Source organism: Salvelinus sp. IW2-2015, linkage group LG18 (genome assembly GCF_002910315.2).
Source record: "Salvelinus sp. IW2-2015 linkage group LG18, ASM291031v2, whole genome shotgun sequence".
Taxonomy (NCBI): domain Eukaryota; kingdom Metazoa; phylum Chordata; class Actinopteri; order Salmoniformes; family Salmonidae; genus Salvelinus; species Salvelinus sp. IW2-2015.
Window position 1 is genome coordinate 15,563,395 of NC_036858.1, and position 16,311 is coordinate 15,579,705.

At 41.9% G+C, this 16,311-nt stretch overlaps 1 protein-coding gene across 1 annotated transcript in view; it reads right to left on the minus strand.

Annotated features, from left to right (window-relative positions):
* LOC111978590 (carnitine O-palmitoyltransferase 1, liver isoform) overlaps positions 1–12,943 on the minus strand; it is a 45,388-nt gene extending 32,445 nt beyond the window's left edge. The window contains exon 1 of the mRNA XM_070448337.1: positions 12,720–12,943. The gene's annotated coding sequence lies outside the window, so the exon portion shown is untranslated. The remainder of the gene's footprint in view (positions 1–12,719) is intronic.
* Positions 12,944–16,311: the final 3,368 nt, after the last annotated feature.

Below are 16,311 nucleotides of genomic sequence, written 5' to 3' on the forward strand. Positions count from 1 at the left end.
TACGTGTGCTAGGACAAGAAGAAGAATAATGTCACTTACTCAATATACACCTGTCCATTCGGTCCGGCATGTCTGGGTTGCTTCTTCCAGTTTATTTTTGGGACATGGAAGAATGTCTCTAACTCAACGATTGAGGAGTGCAGAAAAGTCTAGTTTGTTACAGTCACAGGGCGCGCCGCTTTCTTCACCCGAGATATCAAGCCCACCCAATCAATGGCAGTATGAAGTCCCACTCTGTAGCAGAAACACTCAACGTCAGTTGCCATGGATTGGCACATCCCGCCGTTGCACCATCAGTCCCTCTCAGACCTAGCCACCGCTCCAGGTAGCTAGTCTACCGGTTCCGCTGATTCAGTCTCCCTCCGTATTCGCTCAGCGTCCAAATGCAGAAGTTCCTCCGTAGCACATTGTGGCTTGAATAAATATGTCTCGGAATAAAAAAATTATAAATGTTGTTTTCAACCTCAAAGTCCAACATGACTTATTGGTAAATTGTCATAACATTTGATAAGCAAACTAATAGCTACTTTAGCTACTAGAGTAAGCAACAGCTGGCTGCCTCAAGGGAGTTTTGTTTACAAAAACAAAAAGTCGCACGGGAAGAAAGCACAGGCAGAATTCAAAAAGTAGTCCATAAAATGAGGAAGTCGATAGAGAATATTTATTTTATAATCAGTAAAATTGTCCAAATTTCTAAATATTGATAAATGACCAACCACCCAGCTTTAGAGTTGTTAAGTCCATTTCTCTGCTCTTGAGGAGCTGGCTAAGTAGTTACCGCTGACTACCAGCAATTGCACTAAGCTAACGATATGTTACCTTTAAATTCCTCAAACTGCACGCAGAGACATAATAAGTGGCATCCCTGATTTCCTCTGACTATGGGTAAGTAGGAAATTACCCTAAATCCCAAAGTTGCCTATCCCTTTAATACAGTAAGTATTACCCATCCATCACTAAAGGCAGACTGACCAGGCACCCTGTCAGACATTAACAAAAAAAAGGGGTTTGCTTTGCTCTTCAAAGAAACTGGTTTAAGATGGGCATTCAAGCAGCCTCAGCTGCTAATAGATTAATGCCCACAGATGGGTTAGGCAGGACTGTGTGGTGCAATGACGGACGGCTGGTTCGTCCAATGGAAACACCACGCTATTCTCAGATAAGCGATTGGATTGGCTGAAATCAAGGCCAAAATGATAGCGCCAATCCATTATGGGGATCATAACAACATGCTAGGTACTGTGCGGTGTGAAAGGAAGGCTAGGAAGCGGTACCACAGCAACAAGTCTGACACCAACAGGCTCCTGAACAGTTTCTATCCCCAAGCCATAAGACTGCTACATAGCTAACAAAATGGCTACATGGACTATCTGCATTGACCCTTTCGTTTTGCCACCGACTAGGCACACGCACTTCATTGGCTCACACACGCGCTGCTGCTACTCCATTTATCGGATGCCTTACCTTACCCCTTTACATATCTACCCCTACCACTCCAGTATCCCCTGCACATTGCAAATATGTGACACATGAAACTAGGCGTAAGTAGCGCATCACTACTTCACAGGTGAGGCAATTGGACGCAAACATCACGTTTTTTTTAATCAGAATGCTTTTTTGGGCATAAATGCCTTTTGGAACATGTGACCTTTCATGTGCCTTAATAAACTTGTATGCCATCTGTGGGCATCTGGATGGGCTGGACATGCCGAGAGAGGAGTTTGGATTGGTCTGCCATGTTTCTAGACCGACGCGTGTTACATGAGCTGCTCTGTATGTATGTATGTATGTATGTATGTATGTATGTATGTATGTATGTATGTATGTGTAATCCTGTCTAAAGCAGTTTTTTTTTTAAAGATATCACGAAGAACTGTGATAATGTTGCTAATGCTCTCCACTTTCTGGAGGACCGAGTTTTGAAATCAGTTGAATGCCCGGCGGAAGCACAGCATGATAGCTAAGGAGATGGAGAAAATGCAGGCGTTTGATTACGCGGAGGGAGTCGAAAAGAGAACAAAGGCCGTCTCCGGATTTCATTTCCAAACTAAGGGCAACCGTGGCATCCGTGACCGAGGGATACGTCCGTGTATACGGGTCTAGCCAACTACATTCAGATATGCGTTTCTAACTGTCAGAAAGGAGTGTTCACAGCAAGTTAAAGCGTACTGTAAGTTGGCCGGCTCACTGGCTAACGTCACATGTATGATCTGTGTAGTACCATCGGGCTCCCGAGTTGAGCAGCGGTCTAAAGCACCGCATCTATTATCTCGACTAACCGGGGCACCAATGTTCATGTCACTGTGACAACCAGCCTTTAGTCTTGAAATCTTTGGTTGTTTAGTACACCACCGTACTCACCTCGTTTTATTTTATTTAACTAGGCAAGACAGTGACGGCCTACACCGGTCAAACCCGGACAACGCTGGGCCAATTGTGCGCCCCGCCCTATGGGACTCCAATGACGGCCGGTTGTGATACAGCCTGGATTTGAACCAGGGTGTCTATAGTGATGCCTCCAGCGCTGAGATGCAGAGCCTTAGACCGCAGCGCCACTCGGGAGCCCCACGTGTCAATCCTTAAATAGAGTAGTGGAGCTTAGCCTTAAGAGGGTGTGAACGATACAGAATGTAGTAGACAAAGAAGAGCTCTCCAGTAGGTCAACCAAAACATTCAAGAGACATTCTCAAAAGTAGGTTTACAAGTTCATCAACTTCCAAAGCAGAATTTCTTTCCCATTGTTCTTCAACTGTGGTGTGCGATATGCCATTTTCTAGCTCAGAGTTTCTACTTTATCCAATGTAGAAAACCATTTCAAATTTTGCTACATAAGACCGAATCGAGCCGGTTGGTCACATATGGCATTGGCACAGACCCTGTATATAGCCTACTTAATTTCTTTCTCGTGTACTTATTTCTATTATTTGGGTGTTTTTGTTCTACTTTATAGTGCCACGGATATTGATTACCGCATTGATGGGAAAGAGCTTGCAAGAATGGCATTTCACTGTATTTGTGCACGTGACAAAAACTTTGGGGCCTCCCGAGTGGCACAGTGGTCTAAGGCAATGTATCGCAGTGCTAGAGGCATGACTACAGATCCAGGTTCGATCCGGGGCTGTGTCGCAGCTGGCTGCAACCTTGACACCCATGAGGCAGCACACATTTGGCCCAGCGTCGTCCTGGGTAGGGGAGGGTTTGGCCACCTGGGATGTCCTTGTCCCATCTCGCTCAAGTGACTCCTTATGGCTGCCGGGTGCATGCACGCTGACTTCGGTTGCCAGCTGTACAGTGTGTATTCTGACACATTGGTGCAGCTGGCTTCCGGGTTAAGCAAGCAGTGTGTCAAGAAGCAGTGTCAAGGACGCATGGCTCTCGACCGTCTCCTCTCCCGAGTCCGTACGGGAGTTGCAGCGATGGGACAAGACTAAAGTACCAATTGGATATCACAAAATATAAATGAGTGGGCTGTCATTTTGTCAAAGGCCATCGTCATAGTGGACATTGGCTAGACTCTAGACTGATGCTACAAAAGTTGATAGGGATGTTGACTGACGTGGTGGAACGAGTGTCTGCGCTGATCACTGTTTTTCCACCAAAGGGATCGATTTTGCTCTCCACAATTACCGATAATAGCCTAGGGAACATTGACAAACATTCCTATAGGTCACATTCAGTATCTATTAATTCTCCAAACTCACACCTCCCCCATGCCTTTCATTCCCTCACCTCACGCTACTCCCTATAGTGCACTACTTGACCAGAGCCCATAGGACCAGGAACATTGATCAGATATATTAAAAACTTCCAACATTTGTCTCTACCCTAAAGCAAAATGTGTAGATGCATGAAATGAGTTATAAAATTGCCCCAGGCCAGTGACAAAAAAAAGTCACTGGCAAAATTGCAACCAACTTGCTGTTCTATAGGAGAGCTGGCATATGCAGCAGTGAGTGTCCATGCCAGGGACTAACAGCAATGAATTTCAGCTCTGATCACTTTACTGCAGCCCTTTGTGAGTGCCAACCCCCCCCAAAAAACACCTTCTGTTTAGCTCATCGCTGACTGCCAGCACACGGAGGGTTTCAACACTAAGAAATGTTGGCTCGCGTTCAATTCATCACTGATATCAGTTTGATCGCACTGAAAGCAGCAGGCATGAGACCTTAATCTATTGTGATAGCACTTTAACCTGCCATATCTTAGTCACGTTTACTCAATAAGAGATCTAAGGGACATTGTTTTATGGTTTTAATGATTACAGTAGCCAACTGCTTCAGAAAGAAAAAACGTTCGGCATCGGATGTGACGGGATAATGGATCCAGAATGAGGGAGAATGATATGAAAAACCAACATTTCTGTACGTTTCCATTTTTAATGCAAGATAAAAATCAGAAAACATGTAACTTTGTTCTTCTATGCCATTACATCGAGAACTTCTTCAAACAAAAGGCTCCCTCTTTTTTCCCCACTTCACCCCTCTATCCTCCAGCACAGACAGATGGAAAACTAACAAGCAGGCAGAGTGGAACAGCAGGGAGGAGAGCAGGATAGGGGAGGGCGTGGTGTAAACTAGGTAAAAGGTGAGTGTTCCCACAGGCTAGAAAACATAGTGACACAGTCAACACAGGGGACCGGAACACACCGACTGCAAGTACAGTCATGTTAGAGCACGATTGCCCTGCCCCAACCACCCCTTCCCAGTTGGCCTGAAAGCTAAAAAAAAATATAATAATATGAAAGTAGGTCAATAATTTTATAAAGCCCCCAAAAAATATATTTGTATGTTGGGCTTTAGCAGACATTATTTTACAGTCAAGTGTGTCCAGGTCTCAATTGTTTGACTGCCACCATTTAGTCAATAAGTCTCATGTTATAACTTCTAATAGTAACTGTAACCCACTGGCGAACTCTGGAGCTGTGTGCCATCTAAACACAGTGTTGCCTGCCAGCAGTAGTCGTTTCTGATTTATTGAGCGAGTCGAGGAGCGATCATCGTTAACATCGTCAATGCAAAGCATTGAATATTTACATTCATGCACTTCGAAATGAATTCCGTAACTTGATCCCAGAAGTATTTAAGTACAGGGCACTCCCACATCATATGAAGGAATGTGCCTACCTGATTTAGAGGGCACAGTGAACAGTTGGGGCCAATTTCATCAGAAAAGGTTTCCTTGGTGTTAAATACGGTCTGTGAATAAACTTAAAACAAATAAATTGATGGTTCGGATTACAGAGTGCCAACGTGATATTCTTTCCATATTTTCTTCCAGTTAAAGGGTTGTTCAGATTCCCTTATAAAACCGTGGACAATACTTCAATGGCTAGCTCAGAATTATTTTTTTCCAAAACAGTGTTTCTTCGACAGCCAGATAAATTACAGCCATTTCAATAAATTGGGCACACCTCCCTTCTAAACTACAGAAATTCTGAACAAATAATTAACTATGACTTTCAGCAGCTTTTAGACAACATGCATTATAACGGAATACAAACACTGACAGTAGAACACAATACATGGGAGATAAAAAGGCCAACTGCGGTTCAGTCACGATGACCTAACTTTTCTCAAGTTCATGGACAAGAGCCCCTATACTACAGTTTGAGGAGTTAGAGAGGTAACTTTGGTCAAACGAGTTCAACTCGGGATAACCGGTACCAAGAAAGTGGCTCACCTTTGAGCCAGGTACATTTCTATGGCAACAAATCTTTCAGAACTAACCTGCTCCTGGGCAGGCTACTCAGGGATAATTCCATTTATTCTGAATGAAGTATCTGAGCTGTGAGTTAAGGACCAATGGAATCAGATTCCCCCCCTTTTGCAAAGATAACCTCATCCCCCTTCATTTGAGGAAGACGACTGCCCCAAAAACAAACTAATTCCTTTGAAAAGCGACCTATACGGCGTCGATAAGAGTCAAACATTTATTCTAGTGTCAAATTGCCAAAAGTAGGACAAGTTACATTTACGCCATTTAGCAGACGCTCTAATCCAGAGCAACTAGGGAACATTTTTAAACATGTATTTTTCCATATATAGGACCCACATTATGTGTTTTAATAAAATCAACTACATGTGTTGAGCTTGTTTCACTGCTTTGAGACCTGCCCTTTGGCGGGGGCAACTCCACCACATAAACCTTAAGATAGGTGGTCGTCTGCTCGTTCGTTGCCTGGTTCTCCTGGCGCTGGTTGAGGATGAAGCCTTCGTCGGTGATTTAGGCTTAGCTCCTGGAGCTTTTATTCTTTCCAGGACTTTTCCTTCATCTTTATCCTCATCTTTCCTCCCTTCCAGTGGAGACAACTCTTCCTTCTCCAACTCCCTTTCACCGTATTTGGTTCAGTCATCATATGGTTCGAAGGACCATTGAATGACTCTTGGAATCTGTGTGTGTAGCCAGACAGGTAGGATGACTGACGATCGTGAAGGAGGTCACAGGTCAGGTGACAGAGGAGATTGAGGCATAAAGTGGTTTATTTAAATGGATAGTTGTGTGCCGCATAACAAAGGAAAAAGAATAACATATGAAATTCACCAAAGCCCAATCATACATTAATGTAATTAAGTAATTCAGCTCAATATGAAGGATGATTGAGTCATTTAGGATCATAACCGATTAAAATCATGATAATGCAAATAAATCGATCAGTTATAAATTATTCAATAATCTCAGTTTGATCTCACGATTATCAATTTAACAAATAATTACGTTTCACACTTCCAGGTTAATCTTCATATGTACATATAATTTCATTACATTTTAACCATATATTAATGGCATAATTGTCCCATGATGATCTGTAGGGCCGTGATAATTGTCCATTGATAAAACAGGTTTAAAGAGTGCGCTCCAAGCCACGCTCCATGTTAATAAACTATAAAACAATAACTGATTGACCGCTCTCAAGCGCAACAGATAGTTCAGATGAAACATAATAGATTTGGTGGACTTAAGTAGATTTGTGGTTGCACACAATGTCTGGATTAGGTGGAGTTGGGGGAGAGAAAGCAGCGAGGTCGGCTGGTGGCGATTACCTCCTTTTAATGAGTTGAGATCTGTCGGACATTTCCACCCAACATAATTAAGTGCTCACGCACAGGTGCGCAAGCGGCCATGAATTAAAAGGGCGAGTCCACCAACTCCATGGCCCATTTCCACTGCGAGACTAAAAAATAAATATTGGCCGACCAATTGGGGTCAGCCCTAAGAGCGACATACAATTAGTGCATTCATCTTAAGATGGCTACAGTGCCTTCAGAAAGTTCACACCCCGTGACTTTTCGCTAATTTTGTTGTGTTACAGCATGAATTTAAAACAAATGAAATCTATATTTTTGTCGTCACTGAGCGACACAATACCTCAATGTCAGAGTGAAATTGTTTTTACAAATTCATTCCAAAAATGAAAAGCTGAAATGTCTCGAGTCAATAAGTATTCATCCCCTTTATTATGGCAAGCCTAAATAAGTTCAGGAGTAAACATTTGCTTAACAAGTCACATAATAAGTTGCATGGACGGACTGTGTGCAATAATATTGTTGAACATGATTTTTGAATGACTACCTCATCTCTGTACCCCACACACAATTATCTGTAAGGTCCCTGTCGAGCAGTGAATTTCAAAGAGGTAGGGTTTCAGACTTGTGCAAAAGATGGGCAGGGACTCCGCTATCCTGACTTTAGGGGGACACTTGTTCCACTATTCGGGTGTCAGGACAGAGAAGATCTTTGACTGAGCGGGAGCTGCCCTCCTGTAGGGGTAGGAGGGACAAGAGACCAGAGGTGGCAGAACGGAGTGATCGGGTTGGGATGTAGGGTTTGAGCATAGCCTGAAGGTAAGTAGGGGCAGTTCCCGTTGCTCCTCCGTAGGCAAGCGCCAGGGTCTTGGAGATGATGCGAGCTTCAACTGGAAGCCAGTGGAGTGTGCAGCGGAGCGACGTGGGAGAATGTAGGAATTTTACAAGACGCAACTCAATATTAGGAAGGTGATCCAAATGTTTAGTGTACTCAATGTATATTCCCAAATATTTGTATTTCTCCGTTACCCTGTGTGCACTGAACTGACATGCATGATTGTTGATGACACGCCGATGTTCAGATGAAGGGAATTAAAATAGTCTATAATGCTCACCACAGCAGTGCTCAACTCAGAGGTGTGTAGCCTACTGTAGCTGCTGGCAAAGCCATTTAAAGCCTATACTTTCACACAGGATGTAACTTTCATGTAATGTTATCAAAACAAAAATCACTATGACTCATCAGTTAGGCTACAACTGATAACGCTTTTTGCTAATAGAACATGCATAGGCTATATGCATGGTCCAAAGTTAGAGGTATTTTAACATCCTTTAAACCAATGGTTGTGCCCATTTCTGGAGGTAATTTTAATAAATTTGGGAGTAGAATGTGCCTCCATGTCCATAAAAAATATTCACCAGAACTGAGCTTCTTAGTCCTATATAAAAAGAGGACCCCAGACCTAAGCAATGGGACTGGAATTGGTCAAACGTGCAGTTTAATGTGATGTACAAAATGAGCCCATTTCCCTAAAAGCATGATGGTAATGACTTTCTTACATACAGACGTGGAGGTTAACTTGGCCCCAGACAAGTTAGTCATGGAATTTTTTGGGCTTTAACCTCTGCCCATTACCACTAGACAAAATGCTGATTATCACTGTATCTGTATTGGGTGGGAATGACAATGAAAGATGAAATGTGCATATTGTTATATTAGCAGAACACTGCTATGATATTATGTAAAAGGTTGTTTATTCTACATGGATCTATTACTATATTTGAAAGTTATCAAAACACATGTGTTCAGAATATCTACATGATTCAACTATTGCATTCTTCTCACATTACTCTGTAGACTACTGACCAATTCAAAGCCTCCACTGACATCTCATCACTCACTTGCTTGTAGTTATTGAACTAAACCTGTGGGAGATTTGTTTAAGATTGAGTGGGGGGTGCCTCCCAAGTGACGCAGAGGTCTAAGGCACTTCATCGCAGTGTTGCGTAGTCACTACAGCCTGCGGTTTGATCCCAGGCTGTGTATTTACCGGCCTTGACCGGGAGTCCCATAAGGCGGCGCACAATTGTCCTAGCATCGTCTGGGTTAGGGGAGGGTTTGGCCAGGGGGGCTTCAACCGGCCCATCCTGCTCTAGCGACTCCTTGTGGTGGGCCGGGCGCCTGCAGTCTGATTTCGGTCGTCAGTTGAGCAGTTTTTCCTCCGACATAATACAAATTAATAAAAGATTGAGTGGGGGGAACCAGCTGTGGGCAAGGTTCTAACAGATGGGTGTCTTGGTGGTGGCAAGGACACCCCCACATCCAACCACACCCAAGCCAACTCATACCTTGCCTCTGTCATGGCCGCCAGCATTTCTTGAGGTGCATTCCAAAAAACGAGGCCAAATCAGCAGGTGCAGTTAATTAACCTTCAAATATTTGATTAATCGAATGTTAGTGGGAAAAATAGTCATGTTAAAATACCTATCACGTAAACTAACACATTTAGTAATGATAGCATGCATTTGAAACTTCACGCACAGTAAAACTTTCATATGACTTAACAAAATAATTGTGGGAAAACACCTGAGCAGCATTTCTTTCTGTTCCTAATGAGGAAGAAAAGAACAATCAGGGGCGGTTCTGTTCTGCACTGTTCAACCAATTCTGTAAATGTGGATGAGTGCAGTCAAAAACGTGATTTTCCTGTGTGTGTGTATACATTTCCACACTAGGAGGTTGGAATAATACTTTGAAATTGTGACACTGAGGATTATGCCCTTTTATTGTCAGAGCTGTTTGAAGAGGTTTGGTGGGATGGAGTTGAGGCCTGCCTGGCGACATAAGTAAATTAGTTAATAGACCAATAATTGTTATTTATTAGGAGCCCCATTAGCCAACAACTAGTCTTTAAGGGGTCTGACACAAAGAAAAATACATTCCAGAGAAGTCTTTACAATTGACATACATTTAAAAACATTAACGTGTGCTCGCGCATCTATCAGTTACACAAACATGTTAGTACATACACACAAGTAGGTAAGAAAGAGTTCCAAACCTAATTGCCAATAAAAGCCTAGTTTCAGTTTTCCCAGCCTGGTCTCAGACTTACATTTACTATGTTACAGCTAATCAGAGACCCACAAATTAGTATGATATGTTACGTTTGGTTGCATAAGACAGAAGGTCAAGAAGGCACAAACGAAAGTAGGGTGTACGGGTGTTAGAATTTTATCATGGAAAACTTTAGCAGCTACTTACTAGCCACTTTGCAACGACATAGCATGTTAGCCAACCCTTCCCATTTAACCTACATGACCAAAAGTATGTGGACACCTGCTTGTCATACATCTCATTCCAAAATCAAGGGCATTAATATGGAGCTGGTCCCCCCTTTGCTGCTATAACAGCCTCCACTACTCTAGGAAGGCTTTCCACTAAATGTTGGAACATTGCTGCGGGGACTTCCATTCAGCCACAAGAGCATTAGTGAGGTCAGGCACTGATGTTGGGCTATTACGCCTGGCTCGCAGTCAGTGTTCCAATTCACCCCAAAGGTATTCGATGGAGTTTATTTAAGTCAGGGCTCTGTGCAGGCCAGTCAAGTTCTTCCACACCGATCTCGCCAAAACATTTCTGTATGGACCTCGCTTTGTGCACGGGGGTGTTGTCATGCTGAAACAGGAAAATTCCTTTCCCAAAACATTTGCCACAAAGTTGGAAGCACAGAATCATCTAGAATGTCATTGTATGCTGTAGCGTTAATATTTCCCTTCACTGGAACTAAGGGGCCTAGCCCAAACCATGAAAACAGCCCCAGAACAATATTTCTCCTGCACCAAGCTTTACAGTTGGCACTATGCATCTGGGCAGGTATGGTTTTCGTGGCATCCGCCAAACCCAGAATCGTCCGTCGGACTGCCAGATGGTGAAGCGTGATTCATCACAGCAGAGAACGCGTTTCCACTGCTCCAGAGTCCAATGGCGACGAACTTGACCACTCCAGCCGACGCTTGGCATTGCGCATGGTGATCTAGGCGTGTGTGCGGCTGCTCGGACATGAAAACCCATTTCATGACGCTCCCGACGCAACAGTTATTGTGCTGAGACTGCTTCCAGAACTCAGTAGTGAGAGTTTCAACCGAGGACCGGCGATTGCTGCACACTACGCGTTTCAGCACCTGGAAGTCACGTTCTGTGAACGCGTGTGGCCTACCACGTCGCGGCAGAGCCGTTGTTGCTCCTAGACGTTTCCACTTCATAATAACAGCATACATTTGACAAACTGACTGGTTGGAAAGGCGGCATCCTATGACGGTGCCCCTGAGCTCTTCAGTAAGGCTATTCTACTGCCAAATGTTTGTTTATGGAGATTGCATGGCCGTGTGCTCGCCGATTCCACTAAATTGAAGGGGTGTCCACATACACTATATAAACACAAAAGTATCTCCTAACCCTTAGCCTAGCTAATGTTAGCCACAACAAAAAGCATTCTTAACATATCATACGTTTAGCTAATTCTTAACATATGAGATTCATAACACACTGTACAAATTGCAATTCATAACATATCATACGAACTGGATGGACATCCACAAATGAATACATAACATATGGTAATTGAGTATCCTGGATTTACATTTACAATGTTGTCTACCCCTGAGTCCAGGTTGGATTTCCCCTCCCCACTGAGACCACTCCCAGGAAGTCCTAGCAAAATTCTTGCTTGAGAAATTGCTTTCCTATGAAGCCATTTGTTTATTCTTACTATTTTAATTGAAAACATCTCACACAGTACGGTACTTAATTGTTCCCCAGAAATGTATAGATATCGAGAGAAAGAAAAAAACGGCTGCATTGAAGTCCAAAAGTGGCGGCAGGCAGACGAGCAATATCCTCTGTCGTAGTATGTATGAAGCCTGCTGAGCCGGAATGTGAAGCTAACTGAAGCTGGCTAGCTTTAGAAAACCCTGATCGTAGTATACCCCATCCGCAACATTAGTTATTTGGCTAAATGCCAGATCTAACGTTACTGTAACTAAAGCATTCAAGGAACTCAACTTACATTGCAGAGAGTGACCTACAGTTATGCTAATAATTATTAGGATGGAGAAAGTAGCAATCCAACCAGGTTTACCGTAATCAAGCCGAATCACTAGTTTGCTAGCTAACAGGGCTAGCAAGCTAGCTAGCTCGTTTATGGATGCTACTTTTACATACTAGCACGCGCTTGTTCGTCATGAGCGAAAAACGGAAACACTGACACGCATAATTTACATGTATTTTTCCAGAATGACTTGGCTTGAGTAGCTAAATAGCGAACGCCGAATAACACGTATTGTTAGCTAACAGAAATTAGCCATCAACCTACAATTTAATAAAACTGCAGTCAGTAAAGGCATAGCCTGCTAAAACACACTGAACTCATTGTATATCATAACTAAACCAGCAAACTTAGCTAGCTGACTTTGTTAATTGTCATGGACTCCAAAAATAGCCGCGTTTAGCCAGAGAGTATAATCTCTGGTTAACTGGCTAACGTTAGCAATTGCTTTCTAATTAATGTTAGTTATGGCTGACAGAGCCAAAGTAGAGCTAGCCCCCTGCCCATTATACGCGTGGATCTCCTAACTGTGTAACATATGTAATGTATGACAAAAAATATTTAAAGATGTAAAGGCATTTCGTTAGCATACCTGGAATCTATGAGGAAGACGAAGATTCGAGAACTCTGCAGGCACCTGTAATGACGTCGATACCTTCTTTGATGAGATTTAACGGCGGTTGGCATCCAACATTTTTTGCAAACGTCGAAACCTCCAATGTCCTCCTCTTCTCTGCTCGCATCCAAGTAGTTAACTACCTTCCTTCTCTACTAGTATTCTTCCAGCAACACAAATGATGGCGTCACTTCGTATGGTAATGAAGAAACCTTCAAAATAAAAGCCCGCATTTCAAAACATTGCAATGTGGATAAGTAATTCATATTATATTGAATTTTAATCACAGGAGATTGGTGGCATCTTAATTAGGGAGGACGGGCTCGTGGTAATGGCTGGAATGAAATTAGTGGAATGGTATCAAATATATCAAACACATGCTTTCCATGTGTTTGAAGGCCTTCCATTCGCTCCATTCCAGCCATTATTATGAGACGTCTTCCCCTCAGCAGCCTCCACTGATTTTAATCAATGGCCACTTTTGTTGTGCCAACAAGAAAATACAATTAGTAATTCATGAAAACAAATACAAAATATTTGTTAAGTCCAATAATGGAAAAAATACATTGTTGACACAGGTATGTTGAGAAGATTGGGCTGTAGAGAGAACATTTTTCTACCTGTCTCAGCTAAAGTTGGGTGGAATATACTCAGTACGGTCCCTACTCACCAAATACAGTCAGTTTTGGAGGGGGACTGTGTAGTAGATACCCATCAGCGATTCGTTCTCCACCCCCTCTATAGCCCCAAATGCAATACACTGTAATTGACTGTACACGGGATATACACAGAGTATACAAAACATTAAGGTGTTCCTAATGTTTGGTGTACTCACTGTATATGTTGGCTTGTAAAAATATAACTTTTCTACCCGTCTCAGTGAAGTAGAAAATACTCAGTAGGGTCTGTACTAACCAAATATGTTTCGTTTTGGAGGTGGACTGTGTCACACCTCCTGCTGCTGGCTTTTCACTCTGCCCCCTCCATAGCCCCCAATGCAATACACTGGTATAGACTGTTCATGGGATATATATTGGCTTGTGGAGACAACTTTTGTTATCTGTCTCAGCTAAAGTGTGGTGGAAAATACTCAGTAGGGTTTCTACTAGCCAAATATGGTTCGTTTTGGAGGGGCACTGTGCTGTTCATAATGAGCAGCACTTTGTTCTCCACCCCCTCTATAGCTCCCAATGCAATACACTGTAATATACTGTACATGGGATACATATTGGCTTGTAGAGAGAACTTTTATACTTGTCTCAGCTAAAGGGGTGGGAAATACTCAGTAAGGTCTCTACTAACCAAATTAGTTTTGGAGGGGAACTGTGTCCTACATATCCAGCAACACAGAATTAAATGATCTGGTACTATCCATGGTCCTGAAATCAATACACACTCAACAACAACAAAATTAATTAATTTTTTATCAAAACGAAATCTCATTTATTTACAAGTTAAATTTAATTCATATTAACCAGGCTATTGGGACACAGTATAATCACACTCTCTAAACAGCAATGAAAAAAATTATTTACAATTTGTCGGCCGATATGTGCCTCTTATCTATCAAGGTTTGCAGTATACAGTAAAGGCCTATTGCCTATATATTTGTTTAAATAACAGAGACAAGATTATTTACAAGCTATATGGTCATGATTATCGATTAAAGTCAGCAAAGTCACTTTTTGTAGAGTTTACACTGTATTACAAGAGACAACAAGGCTAACAGTACACAGTTTAATTGAGCTTTCAGGAGAGCAATGGAGAACATTATTTACAAGTTATAGGCCTCTGTGTTGCTTTTCTATCAAGGTTAGCAGTGTACTGTAAAGTCCTATCAACCATGTTTTCAAAACCAATAACAGAGACAAGATTGACAGATAATCAACACGTCTATGTATTATGCATTATCTATCACGCTCAGCAAAGGCATTTTCTGGAGAGTATTAAATGTATTACGTAGGAATTTCCTGTCTGATAGCTGATATAAAACATACTCTCGCATGCCATTGTATTCACATTGCCCTATAATAAGACTGCTTTAGAGAATAAGCACACGTAAACACCACAACTACTACCGCCTGACTGTTTTCTAAAATGTGGGCACCGATGAGAAAATTCAGAGTTTATTGTCACATCCATCACAAGTCCATGCATTGCCAGATACTGTAATGCCAGGTATTGGAAGTGGGAGTAGTGTATCCTTTAATTCTCTTTCATACTGACTTAAGGAATCCATCATTTTAAGATTGAATGTAATGCAATTACTGCTACTAACTATATATTGCATATCTATGGTTATAACTGTCCAGTGTGACTTTAAGTTCACAGGCACTATGTTATGATAGCAAGCCGTGCAACACAGCAGCAAGCCGTGCAACACAGTACCCCTCAAAAACTACACATATTTGGTTAGTAGAGACCCTACTGAGTCTTTCCCACCCCACTTTAGCTGAGACAGGTAGAAAAGTTCTCTACAAACCAATATGTATCCCATATACGGTGTATTGCATTGCAGTGAATTGAGTGGGTGGAGTAAGGAGTCCCCAGTACTCTGTATAAAACCCGCTGCCTAGCACAAGAGACCCATTTAAGTTGTGCAGACTCTATTGAGTAATTCCAACAACATACTGTATATTTGTATTTTATAAAAAAAATCTTTAAATATAGCCTACACATTAGCTTTCAACATACCAGTATTTGGGTAAACTTTCAAAAGAAATGCTGGTATAAAATACATCAAATTATTCATTTATTTTTTCAAAGGTGGTTGTAAATAATAGTGCAAAAATAAAAGCGATATTCCCAAAGTTAAGCCTGTCTTTGTAGGGGGACACAATATCTTACATTACTCATATCACATGTATATACTGTATTTTATACCGTCTATTGCTCCTTGCCTATGCCGCTCAGCCATCGCTCATCCATATACTTACATGTACATATTCTCATTCACCCCTTTAGATTTGTGTGTATTAGGTAGTTGTTGGGGAATTGTTAGATTACTTGTTAGATGTTCCTGCACTGTTGGAACTAGAAGCACAAGCATTTTGCTACACTCGCATTAACATCTGATAACCATGTGTATGTGACAAATCGAATTTGATTTGATTTTGACTCTTATAGAAAAAAAATATTTTAAAAATCAGCAATCGTGCTGCCAGCATAATATCCTGTAGCTAGGAGAACGGTCATTCTTTCACTTATAGGCTGCTGTGTAGACTGCGATGATATATATGCAGCCCACTAAAAGGCGTACTCAGGACCACCTACAATAATTGGGGAAATGCCCATTTTGCCCATGGTTCAATGATTAAAGGGTAGGTCGCATAAATGTAAATGCACATGTAACATATGCATTTGCATTAGTGCACACATCAAAAGTCCCAATGAAAAGACACACCTCACTTTAAATTTTTCTAGAAATTACATAAAATTGATCAGAATTCCATAGAATGCAGGGGGAAAAATGCAAGGTGTGACATAATATAGAGGACTTGGCAAGCAAGCCTATTTCCTAATGTAAACTTAAATGTATAACTTCAAATTAAACCAAATCGTTTGCACT